General features: G+C 39.2%; 1 protein-coding gene across 5 annotated transcripts in view; it reads left to right on the forward strand.

Moving 5' to 3' along the window:
• Positions 1-20,457, forward strand: part of Bmpr1b (bone morphogenetic protein receptor type 1B) — a 311,257-nt gene that overhangs the window by 222,962 nt on the left and 67,838 nt on the right. Inside the window, exon 1 of one of the 5 annotated variants that reach the window (XM_040751706.1) lies at positions 6,263-6,392. The exons of the other annotated variants lie outside the window; for them this stretch is intronic. The gene's annotated coding sequence lies outside the window, so the exon portion shown is untranslated. Of the gene's footprint in view, positions 1-6,262; positions 6,393-20,457 lie in introns of those variants that run through there. 5 annotated transcript variants of the gene reach the window in all.

Consider the following 20,457-nt stretch of genomic DNA (forward strand, 5'->3'; position numbering starts at 1 on the left):
TTTTTGTTGAGGTGGGGGTGGGGAGATCACAGGCCATGCATATTCATAGCATGACATTGGTTTTCAAAAAGTAGTCTCCATTCTCTAAGTAAATGATTTCGGTTTGAGATGCCATTATTCTACTGACTTATCTGAAGCATTTTGCTTTGACGAGTTTGCTTGTGCTGCTGCTGAAATTATGCACTCCCTGAATCTATATATTATGGTGTTATAGAACACAGTTTGAAACTCATTTGGTCCTTTCAAAATTTACCTCAAATCCTGTTATGAGTTATCGTGTGTGTGTGTGTGTGTGTGTGTGGTTGTGGGGTACAACTTAGAACAGTATTGCAGTCTGTATTAGAGGATACCATAACTACTCCATACTACTAGCGCTTTGGAACGTTAATGACAGTGTTTGTATTAAATGGAAAACAATTCAGACTATGGACTCCTGGCCCAATTTATATTAATATGTTCAAAATTTTTCCTCTAAGTATGTTTTATCTGATACCTACCAAATGTCTCAGGTACCTTTTAAGTATAGTTGTTTTAAATGAAAATTTACTTTTTTAGTTTTTGAAATACAACCTTAGTAAAATGTCTTAAGGGGAAAAACTCTGCTAAGGCTGTTGACTTAGTTTAGAGTAGAAGCTTTGAGATTTTAAAGGAGGGATAATGTCTGGCTGTCTGTTTATATTTGTGTGTGGAGTTTTTGTTGTTGCTAGTGGTAACTATACAGAATGATTTTAAACAGTCCCCTTTTAATAACAATAGTCTTCCCAAATGTAGTGTGGCATAGCTTTAAACTTTATTAAGTCTGCCTTGTCCCCCTTCCTCTCCGTGAGTAAATGGAAGAAAAGTTTCCAGGCTCCGTGCTGTGAGCTTGATTGATGTCCAGAACATCTGAAGGACTTTTGTGTCCTGCCTGCTCTCCATGAGTTCATAATGTGTGAATACGGAAAGAAGGTCAGCCCTTATCACATGTAATCGAGGCCTGAAAGCAGATCTGCAGTGACAGTCAGGTCCTGTAAATAAGGGCACAAATCATCCCCTGCACAGCTTAGACAAGTTGTGGGATCTTTCACTCTCTCTTTTTACTCCTTCCCACTCACAGGGGACCTTGGCAGAGCAATGAAAGCAGAGGGAAGACGTGCTCAGAATAACGTGTCACTCTTGCAAGGGAGGAAGGGATTGTGTATTTGTCACGATGTGATGGCTGGCCTTTCACTGGACAGCTGAAGGCATCTCAGGGTTGTTAGTGACTAGTGGTGTGGAATGCTGCAAATTGGGACAGGGCAGGGAGGCGGGAGGCCTGAGGGACAGCCAGAGATTTGGTCTTTCCAAACCCCAAGTCAGGGAAAATGTTCTTGTACCTTGAGTTGTTTTCTAGTTCCCTCTCATGGTAGAATACTCGTGGTTTCTGTTTTTTAGTGTGAATTAAATGGTTAGCTAAAAAAAATCAGAATAACGCAATGTGTTACCAGTGCTGTCCTGAAGGCAACTCATATGCAAGTTTAAAATATATCGTAGTACAAAACTTCATGAAATAGTAGGGGGTCAAAAATGCTCCAGCTTTTAAAAGGAAGATAGAAGTTTCTACAATCCTAATGCACTTGTGCACTAGAAGTTATATTTCAGTAAATCATATTACAAGCAACATTCATACGGATGTTCAGATAATAATCACAGGAGCACATAGCTTATTGTTCATGTTAAATATAATTAAAGATCTTGTTAACATTCTTGTGGATACAGAAGAAAATATTATTCATCTTATTTCTAAATCTTTACTGGTTTGCCTCAAAATATAATCAGCTACAAGAATAACAGTTACTGTCAGTTTGTGCAACAGAGAAATGGAGAATGAGCCACACTGAATCCTGCAGGTATGCGAACATTCCTTTATACAGCATGAGACACAGGCTTCTACTTTAGGGTCCAGGCAAGGCTCCTCCTGGCTTCTAGCTGCTTTTCCAGACTCCTAGCTGCTGCTCCCCACCCCCAATCTCTGGAACTTTGGGTTTATCAAAATTTCTCCTGTCTCCTTCAAACACGACTTGTAACATTTATTTCCTCTCATTAGGGTTCTTTACTCTGGAATATATTTGAGGGGACAGTTGTATTTTATTTTTTAACTTTACCTTGTTTGTGTATGTGCATGCATTCATTTACGTATATGTATGTGTGAGGCTGGGAGTGCATGCTCATGTGTGTGTCCTGCATGTGTAGATCCATGTGTCTTCCTCCAGTGCGGTCTGCCGGTGGGTTTTAGATTCCAGTGGTCTCTGCCTCCCCTTCCCCTGGCTTTAGAGTTATAGGTAGATGCATGCTACTGTGCCAGACTGAGGATCAGAACTCGGGTCCTCATGCTTGTGAGGTGATGCAGGTAGTTAACCAGCTTTCCAGTCCTGGAGACCTCGTTCTAAAGCCCTGTCCTCAGGCACCATGAATCTGTGCTGGCAAAGGCATAACCCTTACAATACACACACACACACACACACACACACACACACACACACACACACGTCCCCAGAAAAATGTGAGATATCACCTTGTATCATATATGTAACATAATCAAGGAGATAGAATTTCCAGGTGAAAATAAACCACAACTTGAAATTAGTTACAGAGTAATCTCAATTTTTATAAATGCTCATCTGATTCAAACTCATGAATATTTAATGGCTTAAGCCAAAATGAATGTATTTAGAGATACTCTCCCAAGTATACTTTGAATTATTCTAAAACTTGATTTTAAAAGAAGACATACTTTGTGTTGCTTAACAATAACATTACTTGTTGCAGGCATAGTGAGGCCAGTGCAACTGTGTGTCTTGCTCTATTGAAGGAGGGTAGTTAACATTCTCCTGTCAGAGGGTAGGAGAAGGATAAGTGAGAGCCGTCAGGGCTCTTCCCTCATGTCTTCCAGCATTTACACTGGACGCTGGAATGTGTACGAACGCGTTGCTTACTGTGTGTTACAGTCGTCACAGCTGACCACAGGCTCACTGCTCCTGAGTGTTTATAAACAGTTACGTTCATAAACTTTCCCTATGGTAGTGCACGGTGCCACATGTTTAGAGTGAGTCCTCCTGTACAAGAATTCTGCAGATGTGTAGCATGACACACCCTCACGTGGGCAGTGCTAACCACATGCCTCTCGTTGTCCTTCTCTCAGGTGCCCAGTGTCAAATGGGACCTTAGAGTAATCACTCCCAGCTGGGTGGTGGTGGCGCATGCCTTTAATCCCAGCACTCGGGAGGCAGAGGCAGGCAGATCTCTGTGAGTTCGAGGCCAACCTGGTCTATAGAGCGAGTTCCAGGACAGCCTCCAAAACAATACATAGAAAAACTCTGTTTCAAAAAAAAAGTAATCACTCCCTCTGGCACATTTATCAAAACCTCAGTGTATAAATTGACTGCAGAATAAAGTCGCTTTTGTTTGATAGAAGCTGAAGAACACCTAACACATAAGCTGTGGCTGTTCTCTTTTCTGCTGTTGCTTTTTGGTCAATAAGAACTTTTAGCTTCTTTTTGAGCTAAAATAAAAGCAGAGTTAGCTGTGACAGCTTCACAACTTCACAACTTCCTACTGCCTGGTGGCGGTCAGCACCACCATTGGGGAACAGGGTGAATCCGGCTTCAGCCATGAAGACTGATTTAGGAAAGGCCTCATTAGATTGCACTTTGCAGACTAAAATGTGAACTCTGAGGAAATGATAGACCTTAGGGAGAAAGGATTAAATTATATAAAAGTTGGGACGTTTTGCTGAACCAGATTTTTTGAGAAGCATGGGTGTTTTGTTATATTTTTCCTTGAGCCTCGAAGTCTAGGACTTGATTGTGTGTGTTAAAGAACAGCCTGGTTGTTGGCACCCCACACATGTAAAACGATGTAGACTGGTAGATTCAGTGCAGTGGTTTTCAAGATTTCAACGTGAGACCCACATTGGCAATGGCTTGATGAAGTACAATCTTCCCAGTTTGAATCTAATTATCATTTCTCCCCACATAGCTAGGAGTTGAGGGTATCCTACACCCAAAAGCCCAACCTTTGTTTTCTATTCATCAAGGCAGTCAATTGCTGAAAAGCCTTTAATATATAGAGTCAACTTTGTAGCTTGAATTCAGAGTCCTGCACACTCTGGTTCCACTCTGTCTGGCTGCTTCTCCAGCCACTTTTGAATAGGAGCTGCCTGTTCCAGTAAGGTTTGTCCCCATGCTGTTACACAAATGAAATATTACTCTTAGCTCAAGCCCCGCTCATTTAATTTCTTCCTTCCAGTCCCTCTGCTGCCACATGCGTCCTGTCCATCCATCAGTCCCCAGCCCACGGATCTTCAGCCCATCCTAATCCACCCTCCACTCTCAATTCCTACGAGTGTGCATTGGGAGGGGTTGCCTTAAACGGCCTCACTTTTCCCCTGATGTTGTTACTATCCATCTTATCTTCCTGTGGTGCTGAGTGTCCCATTAGTGCATCCTCCTCAGCTGGCATTCAATTCCAAGTCACACACAGCTGCTGGAATAAGCTGGTTTTTAACTCAAAGGTGGAGTTCTGGGGTTGGGGAGGGCTGTATAAACTCTGAAGAAAGTCCTCTTTGCCCTTTTTTGGGGGGGAGGGGACTGTGACTGTGGAGCTGTCCCACATTTCAGCCATTCAGCCATTGCCCAAAGCTTAGGCTAGGCTCCAACTGGCAGCAGATTCACAGGGCGATGTGGCTCTGAGCCCAGCAGAGAAAGTTTGAAGAGATCCCACTGCTGGTGGGTTTTGTTTGTTTGTTTTTTTTTTGTCTGCTTTCCCCCCTCTTCCCTGATTTTCTCCATTCCTTTGCATGTTCATTACACATACATGTGATATGTATTGTGGTTATATCCATCCCCTATTACCCTCTTGTACCGCCTTCCCTTTTCCAGAAGTCCCCCACCCCCAGTCCTCCAGCAGCCAGGCAGTTACAGAAAACGATAGTCCTCCTCTCCTCCACCAGTAGTCCTTAGTTCTCAGGAAGGATGGGGAAGGTGTCAGTGTTTGCTCTAAACTTGTTTCATGGAGTCTCAGAGAAGCATGCCACGGTGATGCACCAGATGAATGGTTTCAAGATCATTCACTCATCGACCCTTTGTGAGTGTGCTGGTCAGAGGATGATGCTGAGTGTCCCTGCCACTCTTCACGTTATTACATGATGTCAAGCATCTCTATAGATACTCTTCATCTTACTGTTTCAGACAGGGACCCTCTCTGAACTGGAGATTTGCCAGCCTGGCTGGTCCGAGAAACCAGGGGTCTGATCTGTCTGCCCAGTCTCTGCCTATAGTGCTGGACCACAGGTACCTGTGGCCAAGTCTAGTTTTTAGTTGGGTGGGGGGATTTGAACTCAGGTCCTCTTACTTTCACGGCAGTCACTCTTACCCATGGAACAATCTCCCAGCTCTTCTAACAAGTCTTGATCAGGTAGTAATGAGGTTTGGTAAGTACTCTGGTGTACCTACCTATAGTAGCATTGCAGAGCCCGTGGGCTCTGCCAATTCCTTTGTACTGCGTGGGTTTATTAACATGAATATTTATAAAAACATAATGTTCTGCAGTTAAAATTTAAAAAAATAATGAAAGAATTAACAGATTTATTTTTGTACGTAAGCTTAGTAATATTCAGAGTACTATGCAGGTAATAAAACAATAGCCATTTAGAGAAAACTGACAAATGAGTCGGTAACCAGAGAATGGTAGCTTGCAGTATTGGCTAAGACATCTGTAGTATGGGGTATAGGACCCTTTTCCGGTGTTTGGGTTTGGATTAGAGTAATTTGCTCTACTATTTGAATGTTGATGCATTTGAGAAAGATGAAGAAAGTGCCACTTTGATGTGTTCAACTATCTTCATCATTTCATCCAAGAAAAGAACACTATTTCCTCTAGACTTCTTCCCCCCACCTGCCCCAAATGTGACACTTCTTACAGTCTGGCAGAAGTAAACTTTTTTTTTTTTTTGGTTGCAGCAAAGCTCTGGTATGAGCTGCTTTGACTTCTCTCGGTGCTGCCCAAGAGGGGAGTCTGGTGCTGCCTGGGCAGGGTGGAGCCTCCTGTGCAATGGCCCTGTGTGGGCGTCTGGGTCAAACTCTTTTCTTTAGAAAATCATCAGGGAGGGGTCCTTTCGGCCTTTGTTGTTCTCTCCAGGAGGTGATGCTGAAAGTCTGTGGTGACAGAACCAGTTTGTAGCAGGCTTGTCTTTGGGTCTGCCTCAGCCTCGCTGGCCGGCTTGCAGGGACACCTAGCATCGGCAGGGGCCAGGCAAGGAGCTCCAGGCAGAGCAAGCAGGTCGCGGAGGCTGCTCTCCTGCAGTGGGCTGGCTCCCAGATCTAGGCGGGCAGCTGCTCAGTTCCTTGATCATTCTTCTGCCTTTACACAGGAGGGTAAGATCCTTTCACCGCGGTGCCGGCAGGGGCCGAGTTCATGTGGGATTTCGGGACTTTTATCACACTGAAGGGCAGAAGTTCAGTGACTGAAACTTCCCACCCCATCTTCCATTCGCTCTGTGCTTTTAATACTTTCTCTCCCTGGCGTAACCCTCTAGGTAATTTATTAGGATAATTGTAAACTGACTTAAAACTTCTCTTTTTTTCTTTTCTAACAAGAATTGATTTCAGTTGAGTTTGAAACTTCTAGTATGGAGTCTAATTTTCAGCAAACTATGAAATTCTGTACATGCAGAAGTTAAGACCATGACAGCGTTAATAAACTTTGTTTTGACCATTATAATTTTAGTTCTGTTAGAGTTTATAGGTCGGGAAGTTAACCTTGAATGCCAGAGTAATTTTTGTGTGGACACGTTAAGCAAACCTCTAACTTTATAACTGCAGTTGTTACAGTTTGTGAATGTGTGAAGTATTTTTTCTGCATTTGAAAACAGATGTTTGATGTATAATAATTCATCCAGAACTGTTCTTACATCAAGGTGACTAAAATATAGTAATTAAAATGCTTTAATTGTTTGAATAAAAAATCATAATTTTAAGAGTGAACAAACTATAGTAGGAAGGCAACTTGATGAATATGAGATACTTACCTATGGTGGTGACAATAGTGATGATAGGTTTATGAGGAAAAAATGGCTTTGTAAAATTAAGCCAAATGATAAAGGGACTAACCAAGACAGAAGTGCATTTATAGTTCAACTTTGCACAGTGAGGCTGCTGTTTACAGGAGCTGTTAATCATAGACTATCTCTTATTGATTAATAGGCACGGACAGGATTATTTTTTGTAATCTCTGAGTTTTCATGTCTGTTAAAAATTATATTTTATGGCTTGGCTCTAAGGAAAAATGCTCTGACATAAAAGAGATGGATGATGTGAGTCAAGTCAGTCGTAGCTGTTGTTATAAAGACATGTTGGGTTTGTCATCTATCTAGTTTGTTAGCTCATTCTCCAAAAGATGATAGAGTCTCATATCTCTTGAAGAGAACAGAAAAAAAATCTAAGAAAACATGGCAGTTTTGATAATTCTGGAACGCTCTGAGCATGGTGCCTGTAAGGCAGAACTCTTATTTCTATTCAAATTGGGAAAACTTACAGGCTCAAGCCAATGTTGCATTTTCTGTTAGTATTTTCCCTCTAAATGTAAATACCTCAATGTGGCATCAAATTACCCCAAGAAAAAGCAGAGACCACGTGCAATACACAGAATCTGTGAACCATATAGTACTAGTTTAGAAGGTACCGTTATGCATATAACTGCTCTCTTGTTTCTCTGGTGAGGAGGCAGAATCTGCGTGAGAGACCTTGTTGCCTTCAAGGTCATACTGCCATCCCTGTCCAGGGTTCCTCCCTGCCTGCTCATGTGGGTGTGTGCTTGTGGTTGTGTCTGTGAGTATTTCAAGTATGCACATGTGTATTTGTGTAAGCATACATCTGTGTTCATGTGTGTTTGAGCTTCTACTCATTTACCTTGCAGCACAATAATTGAGGGTATGGACCCTGGGTTTAACATGCCTTGCCTTGAATCTTAGCTTGCCACATCCTAGGAGTGACTACTCAAATAGCTAACTATGATGTCTCAGTTTTCTCTGCTTTAAGGGGGGGGGCTGATAATTGCATTTCCCACAAGATTGGTTTAATTACTCAATGGCATATGCAATCCTTTAGAGTAATACTCAATGTATAATAGTACCAGAAGTTTTATAATTTTCAAATTTACCACTTGTTATTAGTTTATACAAGAATAGGATGTTAACTAGTTGGAGATGTGAAGAATTTCAAATTATGAAGACCAAATTGTGAAGAATCTTAGTGTTGCATGCCAAATCCTGGTTGATGTCATCAATAGGCTTTAACTTCTTATGATGAGTTTTCTGTTAATAATGTTGTGTAAAATAAACTTCATTGTATTATTGGTTTCGTCTTCATGAATATAGATTTAGATAAGGGTTATGAATTTAACCAATGAGAAACTACCAAGCTTTGATGGTTAAATTTCAAAATTTATTGACAACGTACATGGTTTATAGTAATTAACTCTGGAGTCATTTGATAATAAAGACATCTCTCTCATACACGAACTGCTTCGAAGCACAGATCTATGAAGTCATGACCCTGAAGCCAGCAGCAAAGTCAAAATTAAAATGCTGACATAGAAATCCTCATTTAAAGTAACTGTTTCATAATGATGACAAGTGATATGTGAAAAGTGCCACTGCTAAAAGCTGTGTACAGCCTTGCTGCCCTACCCAAAGTGACCCTGGATTGTGTGAAGTAGAGGAAGTCAAAGGGAGGTGAACTCTTTTGTACTTAACACAGTGGTGGTGGCCTGTGGGTATGGTAACTGACCAGCCTAAGTCTTCCCACCATATAAATCTTAGATATTCCACTTGAGCCAACAGAGGCTTAGAAAAAGTGAAGCAAGAATAGTTCTTGGTAGAGATTTCTAATGCAATAGCTTTTACATTTGGGACACTGCGGCTGTTTCAGAAGTGAATTTTTGAAAGCTAATAAATAGGTCTTTTGATTTGATATTGCCTTTTTAACAGTGAAAATATGACCCTTAAGGGGAAAATCTGTATAGTGTTCATTAATTCTTCAAACAGATTTAGAGTGAGAAACACACACACACATACACACACACACACACACACACACACACAAACACCTTGACCTTTGTTGTCAAAACATACTAGGGAGTTATCCACATCATAAGGCGTGATACAGCATATAAACAGTATTAAAATCCTGTTTTGGTCTCTGCCACTCTGAAAGGTCTGCTGAAAGACTTAAGTGATATCACAAACAAGCTAGATACACTAGCCTAAAAACTAATGGTAGACTGTTTATTTTTCTTCACACATGGAGAGAAGCAATGTGCCCTTCCTGGGAAGGTCTGGACTGAGACTTAAACATGTAGCAAGGTAAAATTTTCACTCAGATCCCTGTTGAATAAATGTGTAAGAATTCTGACAGCTTCTACCCTTTGCAACCTCAGTGTCGTTATATATTAGTAAAATTAAACTAAAAGGTATTAACACTTGATTCCAGAGAATTCCTATGTTATTGGAGACAGTTACAGAAAGAAAATATAGACAAGAGAGGAAGTAGGAACTTTTTTTAATACAAAATTTTCCTATACCAAATGAGCAAAAATAGATTTTGGTCTCCAAGGTCCTTATAGCTTTATATAACCCAGATTTTACATCCTGTTTCTTTACTTCCAGGCAATATTATACAGTTTTCCTAGTGTAAAATATTTGTATCTGACCTTTCTGGCACCAGTGTATAGTCTGAAAATCTGTTATGAAACATTTAAACAAAATTGGAGGAAATAGAGAGTCTAGAAGTAGGAGGGCAGTGAAAATGTCCGTGCACATGTGGTCTCAAACTAGGATGTAATCCGGTTGGGGACCAAGTTTTGGTAATATTTCTAAGTGAAAAATGATCCTTGTTACCATATGGCGAAATATAGTGCAGAGTCTGAACTGTTAGACCGACACAGCTGTCGCACACATACATGTGTTTAAAGTGTTCTCTACTGGAGCTATTATGCGGCATTTCCAGAGATTAATCTTGGGCTATTAATCGGCAGTAACGGCAAACTGTGGTGAAGTCACAGATGGTAGTAACGTGATCTCTGTGGTAATTTACCTGGGAGGAAACTGACCAAACTAGAGTTTTCTATTTAAATTCTCCATTATGGATTGGTAAACAACTGTTAGGTGTAGAGTCAGTTCATTTAGTTTCATCTTTTCATGATAACCATGCATGTTTTACATGTGTATCCATGCCTGGGCATACGTGATCCTAAACTTTAAATCACAACTATGTGAAGGTCTTTGAGAACCTAATAGCGTTAGGAACTTTGGAGTACTGTTTTGTCCTCTGTTAGCCAGTGAGTACAAAGTGATTCTAAAAATTTCTTATCTATTGAGAGCTTTCAGGAACAAGTGTGTGGGAACACTTTTCCATAACCTTTCAAACATAGACTTATTTTTAACATTTATATAACAAATTGAACATTTCTTCAGTAAATGAAAGTGACAGCAGTTAACTGGACAGTTGGTCTTAATCATCTAAATTTTCTGTTGATCTGATTTTCTCCTGCTTAAGTCTAGATGAACTCTTCATCTTCTACTGTTTTCATCTGTAAGTGGTTATTTATAAGAGATATATGTTCCCTTGAAAAAGTCGTATTGAAACACGAGGTGATGGTGACTTTATGACTCTGCACTAAGAAAAACCCTGTTCATGTTCTAAAGTCCTCTGTCGTTCGCTTAACTCTGAAAGAATTGGAGGAACTAATTTTCTCAGTTATTGTCATCAGTTACATTCTTAGCTCTGCATATAAAAACACCACATTACTGGCCTGGGGACACGGGTGTCTGGATAAAGCGCTGCCGAGTGAGCAAAGGGATCAGATTTACCCCATGTAAAAGCTGAACATGATGGCACAGGTTTGTCAGCACTACAGGGTCACTGTCCGGCCAGCCTTGCCTCCTGAATGACAGTGACACACCCTGGCTCAAACGATAGGGTAGATGGTGCCTGTGGAAGAAATCAGAGATTGACATCTGCCCTCCACATGTAAACAAACATGCACATGTACCTGCATTCTCATGTGCACTTGAACACACACACACACACACACACACACACACACCACATTATTCATGTTAATTTTTTTATAAAGAACAGATATTTTAGTAGAGAAGAAAAGTTAAATGCAGATGTGGCAAACTCCTAAGGGGACTCACAGGTCTGTAGGGAGAGTAATAACCCACAATTCATTTCTCAGACTCTGCAGCTGCTTTCACCAGCTGGGCTTCAGACCCACAGACTTTCCATTGCCTACCTGTTCCCCAAATACTGATAATCCAGAACCCCTTTCTTACTCAAGCATTTCTGATATGTTGTTTCCATAACCTGAAAAGTTCTCCCCCTTTCTGCTCTGCCTATGCCTATTTACTTACATGTCATCCAGTTAAAATTTTGCTTAGTAGCCTAAATTGAATGAGTCTTTTGATATCATCCCTCACTATAGGTTTCATTTTCTTTTAACATGATTCTTCATGGCATATGCACTCTCTTGGTGTGGAAGCTTACATCTCAGGAAAGCTGTGTCTTGTATTCATAGCTGTCTTCTGAGTGCATAGCATCTGCATGGTGTATAGAGGTACCTACCCTACTGGACATTCTCATTTCTCATGTGGCCTGCATTGTTGAGAGGCTCTGGTTTTACAAGCCATTTGGGGGGGAGCAGCTTGGGCCTTGAGAGTTAACTGATAAATATTTCAGTATCTTTTATTTTTAACACCTGGAGTGGGAAGTTTGTTTAGTACTGACCTTAGAATAGTCAAATGAACCCAGATCAAATGTTTGTCACCCGATAACAAGATGGTCCGGTGGTAACTGTCAGATTCAGCTGTTAAAGAAGCTTCAGGTTTAACTTAGAATCAGAAACATTTAGGATTTAGAGTGTAGCTCGGTGGATGATCTCTTGCATAGCGAACTGTAGTTCCCTAGACAGTATCTCCAATATTTCAAAAAGTAATATTTAATGTGTTGTTGTCACTTACAACACTGTGAGTGTTCCCAGAATCGCCTTATTAATGCTGGATTGCTGATAGCTACTAAGCAGTGTATTTATTAGGTATACTTCAAATATGAATAGTTCTCTGTTGAACTTAATTAACAAGAGACTAATAATGCTATCACAATTCAGTGCTTCTACAGAATTATCTTGACAGATGTGTAGTTTGCTAAATTTTTTGTTCCTTTAAAATGATGAAATTCTAGATGCTGAGTTGATAAAAGAATAGTCTATGAAAACAGCAGTGAGGTGGCTGTGAGACATACTAATTCCTTCAGGTTAGTAGATCCAAATTTTACTTTGTGATTAAAACAATAGGTACACACTTGATGTCTCAGGAGTACATTTTCCTTGGTTAAAGTTAATATGCTTGGGTTATTATTCCATTACAAAGTAACAGTCTTCTTATTTGTCTGTGTTGAAAGAAAAAACCCACAAAATTGATATTTTATGTGTAACACACTGTATTTACCCGTGCAATATTAAGAGCTGTTTTGGCAGCTCTTTGTAGGAAAGTTTGAGTGGTTCTGGAGGTACCTTGCTATTGAAATCAGGTAATCAGTGACCTGGAAAACGGCCTGAGAAGTGCTTCAATGTGACACAGTCACAGAGGGAGGTCAGGTGGCACTCAGTTGAGGCTTCTGACAAATTGCCTTTTAATATCACATTCTTTGTTCTCTGTATTATACATATCTGTACACGTGTTTCTGATACATATGTTTTTATAGGGTTGCTGAAGTTTATTGAAATCAGACAATATCAGTAAATAGTTCCTACTTAATTTCCTATGCCCTGAGTGAAAACATGTTATGAGGCCTGGATATAAAGAAAAAAGAGCACAAATTATGATTTCTTCACAGATATATGGCATTCCTTCAATTGTTTTTGGCTTGAAATTTGTGAGTATATACCAAGCAGTTTATTCCTAGCACAAGCAATTTACTGGCAATTATGTGTGCTGTTAATCTATACTACTTAGCCTTTCCAGTGAAAAATGTAATTTTCTGTGTTTTTTTAAAAACTAGACTTAATGACAAACATCTTGCAAATTAGATTTTCGTATATTTCATCTCTCTCTTATGCTCAATTTAATCTATCAAAGCCGCACATTGTTGAAGACATCTGGTATTGAGCTTAAGCAGCTGGATTTCATTTGTAAAGGTTTTAAGCAAATTTTGATACCTGCCAACAATAATACAGCAGTTGGCCAGTGTGTTTTCTTTGTGGCAGCTTTGGTAAAAGTGGCAGAGGAGTCCTGAGTTCAGAAGCAGGTGATTCTGTGCCCCCTTTTGCCCTGACTCATGGAAGTTGAGGTTTTCTTGGGTGATTCTGTATTTCTTCAGTAGCCATGCACATAGCTCCTACTGTTCATAGACAAATCTCAGTGTGTTCGTGCATGTATGTATATATGTATGTTAGAAGAGGGAAGAGAAGGGGCCCTGGATGTCTGTGATTGTCTTGTTCCATTGTCTCTTGTCCAAGGCTGTGGAAAAGGAATCAGCCCTGAGCCATGGGCAGCCAGCTCATCAAAACATAAGAGCCAGCACTCTATCTAAAAATCTATGAAGCAAGTATCTGAGAGATAACTCTGGACACATCACCAAGGTAATACCCTCTCTCAGGGAATGTCACACACACTGTAATCGGGAGATTTTTTTGTTAGTTTTTTTTTCTACAGAGATAATCTCTAGATGCCTCCCCTTACCCAGAGAAGTGTTTCATTTGCACTTTTCATTTTGCACATTTGAAAGGGATAGCATTTATTTAAGAAGCGACTTGCTTAGCTAGGTTACAGTGCTTTCTTAATAAAACCAAAGTATGACCTACTAGTTGCTCAAAAAAAAAAACAACTCTTCACAATCATTGAAATATCATTCACAGTGATGAGGAAGGGGTAGGTAGCAAGCTTTACTTTCTTTGAAACAATGCATTATGATCTGAGGGAGTTCTGACACAATAAAATCTATTGGGAATCTGAGATTTTTTGCTTATTTGTGTATGTGGTGTGTGTGTGTAAGTAAAATGTGAACACACAGATAGATAGATGATAGATAGAGAGATAGATAGATAGTTAGATAGATTTACACACATAAGTATATAAAAACAGTTTCTGTCTGCTGATAATCATTAAACACTCGACTGGCTCTGGGAGCTGTCTTCAGGGTTTATAAAGTCCCATGAACTACCTTCAGAAAGCACTGTATTGCTGCCTGCCTACAGCCCTGTGCACGCCCCTAGTCACATTAAACATGTTCCCAATGAAAATAATTTATGTGTTTGTCACTGTCTAGCAGTGCAGAGGACCGTTCTGGGAAGGAACCAAGTCATAACTCTCTTCTACTGGAAAAGTCCTGTTCCAGAATTCCTACTACCTTAGTTGAGTATTGTTTTGCTGGTTCTGAGTCCAGGGTTGAGTTTTCCAGACAAACAGTTCTGAGTTCCAGGGCAATATGGAAACACACCCGGGGAGTGTGTGTGTGTGTGTGTGTGTGTGTGTGTGTGTGTGTGTGTGTGTGTGTGTGTGTGTGGTTGTCTCTTTGAAGTTAATAGATAGTGAATGTTGTTAAAATGTCATTAACTAGAAATGCGCTCTTTTTAACTTCTCTTCCTTCCTAAATTAGCATTCAGGATTTGGTATTCCTTCAGGGCCCCTGCATATATAGCACACACTGTACTCAGACAAGTCCCAGACTTCCTTTTTTTACGTATCAAATTAAAGGTGGGAAGAGAAGGGCACTGGATGCTTGGCATTGTCTCGTTCCACACGATCCATGCCATGCACCCACCCCCCCCATCTGCAGCGTTCTGAAGTTCATGCAGGAAGCTGAGCAATGCAGCTGTCTCTAATGCACTGTAGACCTTGAAAGGAATTTCCTTTCAAGTAAGAAACGGAAGTAGTTTGTGTGTGGGATGATGGCACACAGGGTTTTCTTCAACAGAAAATAAAGTGTTATTGTGTGTAAAACATCCCCACATCCTAAGCCAACCCTAGTAGCAAGGTATGTTAGAGGTGCCTACATGCATTCTAGAAAGAGTCTTGATAAACTTTTTGTTATCTGCTTATATGTCCTTGTCTTTGTTAGAGGCAAGTGGTGAATATTTTTGGTGACTTAGCAAAAGTCTCACTCTTGGTCCTAGAGGTAGAATAGAGTTGAAATCTCCAAATGTTAGTTCTAGGTCTTTGGAATTCACATGTTCAGTTTAGGACTACAACTGAGGCAGAATAGAAGCCTGAAACAAGTATTGTCACATGAACATCTGACATTTGGCTTAGTACACAAACATCATCACCTTAGAGGGTCAGTTTGAATGTCTGAGTGAAACAGAGCTGAGGACTTAGGTTTTGCCTACCTTCTTTATTTCATTATATTCTACTTTATTGAAAGCACTTGTGCTCGTGACAAAACACTACTTTTATGTTTGATCTTTCTGTTCATAAGCATTCAGGTATATCCAGTAAAAATATTAAAATACCACATTTGAATTCTAGAGGACAATTTATATACTACCTGGAAGAATAGCACAGCATTCCCTTTTCGTCTTGAAATACTCATCTAATGAGGTAACTTGCAAATTATCTCAAATATCTCTGCCTGCAAAGAAGACATGTGATCTCTGGCTTTATTCCTGGAGAGTGAGTTTTAACACCTCTCAGATTCATTTCTTAATGCTAAAATTATGTGCTCATTGTTCCTTTCCATTGCTGGTACAGTCACCCTCTACTCTTCCACACGGGATTTTATGGCATTAGGCTTGGGGGAAATTGTTCTCCTGTTTTTAGTAGGTGACATTGCTTAGTGCTTATCTTATTTTTCTACCTCTCCATCAATTATTTATCCTGTAAGTATATACTTTGGTCTTGAAAGCTGAATAAGAAACTCATCCTTTGTTCTGTGGCTTGTTTTGATTCTTACATCTCCTCCAGAAAGGGTTTTACAGGTCCATATCATCTGTTTTTATTTTATAAGACACATGGGCAAAATTATGCCCTAGAAGTTCTATAATACTTTACTTCTTAGTCTACCAATTATTTTATTTCTCTCATTTTTAAATGAATCATTGTCTTATTATCTTCAAAATAGTCAAAGTGTGAGAGGAAAGAAATAAAGCATATTTGTGGCTATATTAAATATTAATAATATAATAGACAATAACTGTTACAATTCATTGGTACTTTTGCAACTTAGAGATACACATGTCAACAATTTCTGTTACTATGACAGTGTTTGCTATTTTTAGAGGTTAGGCATAAAGAAACCTAAGAATACTTTCCCTTGTGACAAAGTAACATGCTAATTTTGCTTTTTTATAGCTCTACTAATTAGCATAATGTGATTATGGATGAAGATAAAGCATTGATGCTCTATTTTTTCATTGTATAAATCATGAAGCAGGCTCACAGGACTTAAATAACATCCTGGGTCATTAAGTCAATACAAGGTAGTACCTAGATTAAGATGGCCTGACTACTATGTCGATTCTGTTATCTACACTGTGAAGAAAAATATTTACATGATTTCAACTTCCAAGAATGTGTAAAAATGCAAAACATAACTTGTTTGAATGTTATAATGGCAAACTTAACAGTTTAAGGAAGCAAACCACAAAGTAATTTAGTCCTCATTCTTGGAAAATGTGCTACATGCCTTATGCAGTGGGGTTACTATCAGCTGTCTATGTCTTTAAAAGGACAGAAAAGGAAAAAAAATATAAATATCAAAAATCATGAGCAAGCTAATCACAGGAGATGAATGTAGATATGACAAGCAGCTAAGTAAGAGAATTATACGCTCAAGTAGTAGGAAATACCAAGCTCCAGGAAACCATCTGACAAAGTAATTAACAGTTTGGAATTACCAAGGTTTGGCAAGTTGGGAAGAAACAGAAACCTTTAACTACTGTTACTTATTAATTTTCTTCCAAGTTTGAAGAGTGACCAGTCATTCATAGATACCAAAATGGGGCAGAATGATCATAGGACAAGTAAGGAATCTTAAGACAATGACGTTTAAAAGCACAAGCAATAATAAAAATATGATCAATAAGATGAATTTTTATGTTAAAATTAGTCTCCGTGCTTCAGAGTGTATCACCAAAAAAGGGAAAAGATAGTTTGTAGAATTGAAGAAAAGATTTAAAAAATAATATATATGATAATAGACACTGATTCAAATGATATGAAGTATTTCTACAAGTCAGTAGCAAAGAATTATCCTATGTAAAATTGGGCAACTTTCTAAACTGTCACAGTGGCCAATAAATGAACCCATAATCAGCATTGCTATTTATTATATGCTTGCAAATGAAAACCACAGTGAGACACTGATTGTATAAAAAATTGCAGTTAACAAGTTATCAGGTAGTTTGCTAAATAAGAATGTGTGCTCAGACATGGGCATGAATGTTCATAGTCTCATTATTCTAAATGGCTGCAAAGTGTAGACAATCCTAATATTCACCACATGGTGAACAGATTAAATGACTACAGGATTTTCTTTCCATACATTTGTAGAATTTGATATAATAGAAGAGAGAAATGAAATCAAGTAGGTATGCCTCCTACTCCATGTCAGCCAGAAAACATGGGTTTTCTCTCTTCTTCTTTCTGTTACTTGAAGGCATAGTTCTAGCAAATGTTGTCTACAACTAAAATACTGAATTAGGCTTCCTACTTTGATCACTGTTTGCTTTTCATGATATCAATTATAATATTTTATATTGAAAATCTGAAGTTTAATGAGATAGCTTGTCATTTTATTTACACAAAAAATGTTGTGATTAAGTTGTTAGTCTTGGTTCAGCATGGGTTCATTTTCCTTTGATACCATAGCAGGAAGAGTCCACCTGCAATTGTTGTGTTTTACTCAGGTCCAGGGAAACAGTATCTCCCTGCACAACAGCTATGTGTAACTGAGAGTCTGGTCCTATAACTTTCCCTTTGGCCTTTAACATGGCTTCTTCAACACACCCTGAAACAGCAGTTATCTGAAGGAAGGCTCATTCATTCCTGAAACGGAGTTGTTCAATTCTTTTCTTTTGGTGATGTAGTTGAAATACCTTTCCTTCCCATGGAATAGTGGTGCCTGGTTGAGAACTCATCCACAATGACAAGCCCTTCTGAAATAGGAGGATCGTAGTCATAACAAAACTTATTTTTCTAGAGTATTATTTTTATCCTTTTCTCTTTCATGGCCATGAGTAGGAAGGGAAAGCAACCCTGGGTGTTCAAGTTTATGTATCAGAGAATTCATACCACATACTGAAGCTGTGTCAGAATGTGTTGACATACAAGTGTGGTAGCATTCATATGCCAAAATGCAGTTCATTCTGTAGTACTGGGATTAAAGGCATGCACCACCACCACCACCCTACCAGAGAAGTAATTTTATTGGCTATAAATGAAAGGTACTTTAATTTCTGTGCTATTTTTTATTAAATGTAAATCATTTTATGATTTTCTCAGACATAATCATGCTTTTAAACCCTCAAGATACCCTGTTAATTAAAAAAATAGTTAGAGACATTCCCCAGGTCATTTTACTATGCATTTTTCCCAAGTATGTTTTGCATTTTAGATATTTTCATTTCTCTGGTAATCTTATTACATATCAAGAACACATGATGTGTTGGCATCTTCTGGAATAACAAATTTCTTCCAAATGCAAATGGATAAACTCAGAAAACCTAGTTAGCCAAGAAGTTTACCCAACAGAAATTAATGCTCACAGTTTTCATCAGAATGAACATCACATGTTTGCTAGTCTATACTGAGTGCATACACAGCAACAAATAATAATCACCAAAATACTCATTTAGTCCTGTAGATAAAAGATAGTTTGTGAAAAGAGACTGTTTCTTTCATGGGAGTCCTACTACATTGCCTAGGCTGATCTTAAGCTTATATGATCAAATAGCCCTCCCACAACCTCTAGAGTGCCTAATATGGTAAGACACGCATCATCACACCTACAGGAAAAAAAGACATCTTTTATCTGTAGATCTGAGATGGGGGTGACTGCATAAAAATCTGGTTACAAAACTCCCACTTTCAGAGTAGTTTTGGTCATAATTGGAATGAATTTCATTTACCATCAGAAGGCCATATTCTTGTGTTTCAATAGGAAGTGAGTATTCAGGATACAGTAGGCACATTTTGTCTTGACCTTCCTCTTCCAAAATGCCTAGTGTCTAAGCCAGCTATTTGTTTGGGACAAAAGCGTATGTGTTTTTGATGGAAATAAGAAAACCTGGATTTTATGTTTGCCCTCTAGTGTTAAGTACTACTGTGTATTTGGATATCACTGTTAAAAATCTTTTACTAGCTGAGATTAAAAATACTGAAATGTTTTCTATGAAAACTTAGTTGCAGGAAGTATTGCTGTGTCCTTAAAACACGGGAAGCATTTTTTCTTCATTTATTACAGCATTAAAACACAGACGATTTTCTAATGCTGTTATGTTCTCTTTGCATTTGAGGAAGATAGCCCCAGGTGGGACCACATTGTTTAGTCGAGAGAATATCAATACAGAGAAAAGAACAGTGTGCAAATGGCTGGAAAGAAAGTATCAACCTGGTTTAGAACTAAAGGCTAACGAGACACTATCTTGAGAAAGAACAGATTAAACATATTCCAGGTGGGGAGACTCACATGGCCAGTAACTAGGAGAATTGATAGTTTTGGCAAGGGGAGAACCGAACAGTTGATGTCAAAACTGTTGAGGGGGGAGGTGACTTGAGGTGGTAAGCAGGGGCAGACGATGAGGTGTGCGTTGACTCATATTAGGAAGCATGTGCTTTCTTTTGGAGTCACACAGATCTATGTAAGACGTTATAGGGCAAATAGTATAATTCTAGCTTCCGTTGTCTCTCTCTTTAAGATCATGGCAGTCCTGCCCTTTTAATTGATCAAGACAAAACCCTTGGCATCATTTTAACCCTTCTCTTTCTCTCATGTGATATATAAACATCTTTGCAAGCTTCAGACTGCAGCAAGTTATTCTGGGACGGCAATGACCAGCTTTGGGAGGTTAGAGTGGATTGTCTTCCCTCTACTCCTTCAGTCATGCTTCCACATGTGTGTAGCATGGACAGCTCAGACAGAAACCATACCGTGGCCATGTACCTCCTGCAAGGAGTGACAGGGCTCTCCTGGGTTCTGGGGCAGTTTGATTAACGGGAGTAAGAGGAGATAAGGGACAGTAAAGGTGGAGGTGCCGCAGACTTCTGTGATACCGCTAGTTAGAGATGAACAAGACAGTAATAGTCCCTAATTGTTACTTTTTCACTTTCTCTTTCACACCATTTTCATTCATAGAACATACTGGGATGGAATTTCCAAATATACTATTCTTATGCAAGCACATGACTTTGGTTTTATTTATTTTTTTGAGTAATCAGTGTTACGA

The sequence above is a fragment of the Mesocricetus auratus genome, unplaced genomic scaffold (assembly GCF_017639785.1).
Source record: "Mesocricetus auratus isolate SY011 unplaced genomic scaffold, BCM_Maur_2.0 Super-Scaffold_100009, whole genome shotgun sequence".
NCBI classification, from domain to species: domain Eukaryota; kingdom Metazoa; phylum Chordata; class Mammalia; order Rodentia; family Cricetidae; genus Mesocricetus; species Mesocricetus auratus.